Source organism: Meriones unguiculatus, chromosome 21, assembly GCF_030254825.1.
Source record: "Meriones unguiculatus strain TT.TT164.6M chromosome 21, Bangor_MerUng_6.1, whole genome shotgun sequence".
Classification (NCBI taxonomy): Eukaryota; Metazoa; Chordata; class Mammalia; order Rodentia; family Muridae; genus Meriones; species Meriones unguiculatus.
In genome coordinates, this window is record NC_083368.1 from 15,746,965 (window position 1) to 15,752,673 (window position 5,709).

Here is a 5,709-nt window from a genome sequence, read left to right on the forward strand (position 1 = left end):
GTTGGATCTAATTGTGTATGATTCTGGTTGAGTTATACGAACACAATCTGTCGTCACATGGTTATGAAGTTGGACCCCCCTGAAGAAGTCTCCAGGATCCCAGAGGTCCTCAGACCACAGGCCAAGAATGCTGTGCAAGCAAACAAACCAGCTCAATAAAGAGGGGCCTGTGGTGAAAAAGTGAGGACTCCAAGGGAGAAAAGGGCTGAGGGGTGGAAGTATTTGCCACCAACCCGGATGACCTGAGTTCAATCCCCATGGTAAAGGGAGAGAACTGACTCCCGCAGGTTGTCCTTTGACCTCCACAAATGCATCATGACACTGGGGCACAGGCCCAGTGCACACACGTGCACACACACAACGAATAAGTAAATGTTTAAAAACAAAACTGAGACTTCCTATTAGTGTGGAAGACTCCTCTTAATTGACTTTCATGCTGCAGTTTAGAAGGGAAATGGAGGATGGAGCAATATCTCCAAGGTGAAAAGCAACTGCGGTTCCTGCAGAGGACCCAGGTTTGATTCCCAGGGCCCACAACCATCCGACACTCCAGATTCAGGGGAGCCGATTCTGTCTTCTGACCTCTTTGGACACCAAGAACACACATGCTGTAAACACACATGGTACATACATATACATGAAGGCAAACCATCCATACAAATAAAATTTTTAAATGTAAAAAAAGGGAGAAGGGGAGAGAAACTCTTTGTCAGTCCTTTCCAGCTTAGGAGAAAGTTTTCCCTGTCCATTTGTTACATGTACACACACACACACACACACACACACACCCCACTGAGTCCTTTTACTTTGCTTGTATGTACATGTTCCTGGGGCTTACCTTTTAGGACTGAACAACCTATGGGGGAGTCCTATGGGGAAGAGGAAGATTGACTTTTCCTCTCTCAGCAGCCATTTGCCGCACGTAGCTTTCCATCTCGGGATGGGACCGGGTGGGATTTCCGCATGCCATGTTGGCAGGTCAGCTGGTGTCTTGTCCCACAACTGTATTGTTGGAAGTTCAATGGTGCAGCTTCCCTGGGATACAGATGACCTTGTGTCACAGCAGGTGCCTGCACTTCCGGCTCTTACAACCCCTCCCCTCCATGATTTTGACTGAGCTCGGCTTAGGGGGTGCTGCAGATATATCATTTAGGACTGGACACCCCACTGTCACTTATTCTTTGCATTTTGATCAGTTGGGTCTCTGTAATAATCTCTTGGAAAAAAAAGAGAAAAACACTTCTAGCTGGGCAAAGAGGCTAGGCCAGAGTGCAGGCTTTTGTGTGCTGAGCCTGGAGGTTTTGGTTGGTTGGTTGGTTGGTTGGTTGGTTGGTTGGTTGGTTTTGGCCAGGGTCTCTGTCTATAGTCCATGATGGGCTCAAATTTGAGACTTAAGACCCTTCTGCCTCAGAGTACTAGGATAAAAACAGGCAGAGCTAGCAGTACATAGACTTTGAATCATCCACCTAGACTAAAGACGGGTCATGCCTATCATTCTGGCTCTTGGGAGGCAGAGAAAGGATCAGTGAGAGTTTAAGGCCATCTTGAGCTACAGATGAATTCCAGGCCCACAATGTCAGATCCTGTTTCAAAAGAAGGGAGCGGGGGAAGGAAGGGGAGAAATGAGAGATGAACCAGGCCCAGTGCCTTTGAGAGGTTGGGGCAGGATTGCTGTGAGTTCAAGACCAGCCTGAGCCACCTGAGCTCTAAGCTACTCTGTGATGTAGGATGAGAAACCTTGTTTCAAAGTTTAAAACACTGATCTTGTTTTAGAATCTGGACCCTCACCCAAGCCCTGAGAAATGTCGAGGGAGAAATATGTTGCGTCTCATCTCATCTTTTAACTTTTCCTCACTGTTTGGTCCTCCTGACTCCACCAGAGTTAAAGGCGCAGAAATTTTGCCCCCAATTTTTAATTTTTATTTCTTTATTTGAGACAGGGTCTTACTCTAGCCAAGGCCTCACACTTGAGAGTATCCTCCTCCTTAGGCATTTCTTGGACTTGGGTGACAGGTGTAAGCCACTACTCTTGGCTTGATCCCTTAAGCACCAATAGGTGGGGCCAGAAACAGCTCCACCTCCCTGGTGGTGCCTGACTTCTCAGAGTTCTTGTTTATGGAGAAGCTGCCGTTCTGGACTTCACTGCAGAAAAGACTTAGTGGGAGGCAGAACATGAAGTTACTAGCAGGAACGGAGCTTAATACAAATTATCCCTGGGGGCGGCGGCAGATAGAAAGTGGGGTGCCAGGGAAAGGACAAGAAGCACCCCGGTGTGGCTGTGGGCTTTTCAGTGGGGAGAGCCCTGGATTTGGGTGGTTTCTGAATAGCTCAAAGGTTGCTGAGAATGAGGTCATTGGGTAGTTCCCTGCTGATAAGGTCACACCCCAGGTCACAAGCCTTGCTCACTGAAGTTCAGGTGTTTTTACTGTAAACAAAAGCTGATAGTCCTGTTTTCGAAATTCCTGGAAAATATCTGAGGAGAGTCAGGCTTTACTTACGGGCTCTTCGTTGTCCCGCCCTTAAGCACAGGTCACAGAGATCTGCCTGCCTCTGCCTCCACAAGTGCTGGGATCACAGGCGTGCCTGGCGTGCCTGGCGTGCCTGGCGTGCCTGGCTTAAGTTATCCCTTTTTTTTTTTAAGTCCCAAGTGTGGCGATATGGGGCTGCTGAAGACTGTTGGAAATGAAAGAATTAGACTAACTTTGTAACCTATGTTTCTTTTAATTGCCTTATAACTTATATTTGCAAGTTTTAGGCCCATGTTAATTAAAGCCTCTTAGTGCTTCTCCAGAGAACCAAGGAATGTAAAAGTTCCTGGCATTAGCCATCTGTGAGGGCAGAGATAAGAAAGAGAACAAGCAGAGATCTCTACTAAATGGAGAAAAAAATCACTGGCTGGCGCCGGTGAGATGGGCTTTGTTTGGAAACTGGGCCAAATGGCCCCAATCCTTCTCCTGACCTTTGATCCAAAGCCTGTAACCCCCACTCCTCAGAACAGACATGGGATGAGTTAATCACCACCACCACCACCCCCATTTAACTGTGGATGGCAGGAAATTCCAAACTGACTTGAAGATCAGATATTTACGACAGGGCTGACTGGACCTAAGGGTGACCAGAACTAACCAATTATTTTAAAAGTTAGACACTTCATCCAATCCTAACTTGCCAAGAAGTCAACCCCAGGAGATTCCTGCCTTGTGTCTTTTAAAAACCTAAGCTCTTTGTCTCCCGGTGCCACTCCTAGCTGACCAGCAGGGGTGACCCCATTGTACAATGGTTAAGAAGAGTCTCTTGCGTTTTTGCATCGATGGATGATTAGTTTCCTGAGTTCTCTTCATACCTTCTTATATTTAGGCTCTTGCTGGGCCTAACAGAAACAGCTGACTATGACTTGCCTCATGCTCTAGCAGAGGTGTGGTTTTGCCAACTACAGTTAGTTTATGTGATGGTGTGACATTTGTACTGCTGGGAACTTTTCAGAGGGTGCACAAATGCTAGAGTCCCGAGAAAGGCAGGGTTGGTGGCTGGTGGTCATCCAGAGGCATTGGTTTCGATTTGTTACCCTGGGGTCAAATTAAAAATTAGATTCAAGGATCCCTCGCTCTCTCCTCCTCTATCCTTCTTTCTCTCCTATCTAGTAATAGGGGTTGAAGGAGGGGGGAAAGGGATTAAATGGTGAGAAAAAAAAAGAATCCACAAAGTAGCCAAGACAAGCTACACATCCCCCTCTAACCACATGGCTCAGGGTCATGACCACGCTGGACTCTCCCAGATGTGTCTGCCTCTGGCTATGCTCTCATGCATATCTGTAATAAACTATCTCCTCCACCATACCCAGAAGCAGTCATGTACTTTTCTCATTCAAAAAGGCGTATTGTCTCTTCTGTTGTAATTGTTGCAGCAAATGTTAATTGTCCTAGAATCGGTGATTCTCAAGCTACCTAAGTCTGGAGAGACCCCTTTTCCCTTCCTATGTTCCATTAATTAATAATCCTTGTCTTTCTGTCCTGCCTCAGGCATACAACACTTTTGGGGGGTGGGGAGGCATGGTGAGTTCAAGATAGAGTTTCTCTGTGTAGCCTAGGCTGTCCTGGACTCCCTTTGGAGACCAGGCTGGCCTCAAACTCACAGTGATCCACCTGCCTCTGCCTCCTTGAATTACAAGCATTCACCACCGTGCCCAGCTTAGGCCTGCAATACTTATAGAGCCAATTAGCCAAAAGTTTCCAAGAACTAAGTCGCCTAGGAACTTCTTTCCATCTCTTAGGGCACTTATCTCCCTGGCAGCCAAAGATCCAGCTTTGTTATGAAGGTCAGCCACCTACTGTCTTTAATAAGCCACCTTCTACTAGCCCCTCACTTCCAGGTATGGAGGGATTTGTGTTGTCTCCCTAAATTCCTATGTCCAAAAGATAACCTCCGGATTTCAGAGTGTGAATGTATTTGCACACAGGATCTCTGAGGAGGTAACTGGTTAAAATGAGCTCATTAAGCCAGGCACAGTGGTGCATGCCTGTAATGCCAGCACTGCAGGAGGTAGAAGCAGGGGAATCTCTGTGAGTGTGAAGCTAGCCTGGTCTACAAAGTGAGGCCCGGACAGCCAAGGCTACATAGAGAAACACTGTCTTGAAACACCCTCCCTCCCCCTCCCAAAAAAGTGGTCATTCATTAGCTGGGTGTGGTGATGCAATAGAAGCTGGGAGTGGTGGTGGGCACACACCTATAATCTCAGCACCCTGGGAGGCAGAGGCAGGCAGATTTCTGTGAGTTCCAGGCCAGCCTGGTCTACAAATTGAGTCCCAGGACAGCCAGGGCTACACACAGAAACCTGTCTCGAAAAGCCAAAAACACAGAAAGAAACAAAAACAAATAGCCTAGGATAGTATATAAATGTTATTATCGTTTTTCCTTTCGCCCCAGGTTGTAGACCAGACCTAAGCAAGGCCTCTTGCAAATTTTAGGTAAGCACCCTGCCTCTGAGCTGCACTCCCACATCCTAGTTTCTCCTTTGGCTGTACAGAATGACAGGCTCACAGAACACTGTCCGAAACCTGGAACCATTCTAATTTTGTCATCTTTCCTTTTAGTTTTTAACATATGTTCATTGATGAGAAACCAATCGTCTTTGAGCTCCTAAATGTCTCATGGTTTTACACTTTAACCCAAGTTGGCTCCGAACCAGATATGTAACCTAGATTGATTCGGCTTCCTGAGTTCTAGGATTATAGTTTGGATCACCATACCCAACTGTACACAGTAAAGAAAGAAAGAAAAAATACATTTATTTATATATTTTGTGGGGCGGGGGCAGCATTCACAGTGTGAGTCCCAGGTCAGCATACTCATCTCTGCCGCCCTATTTTCTTCCTTTCTTTTTTGTTTGGTTTGGTTTTGAGACAGGGTTTCTCTGTGTAGTCTTCATTGTCCTGGACTTGCTTTATAGACCAGGCTGGCCTCAAACTCAGAGATCTACCTGCCTCTGCGTCCCTGAGTGCTGGATTACAGGTGTGTGCCACCATGCCCAGCTTGTTTTCTTTCTTTTTTTTTTTTTAAATAATTTATTTCATTTTATTCTTTGTGCATTGGTATGAAGGTGTCAGAACTGCAGTTACAGACAGTTGTGAGCTGCCAGGTGGTGTTGGGAATTCAACCCAGGTCCTTTGAATGAGCAGGCAGTGCTCTTAACCACTGAGCCATCTCTCCAGC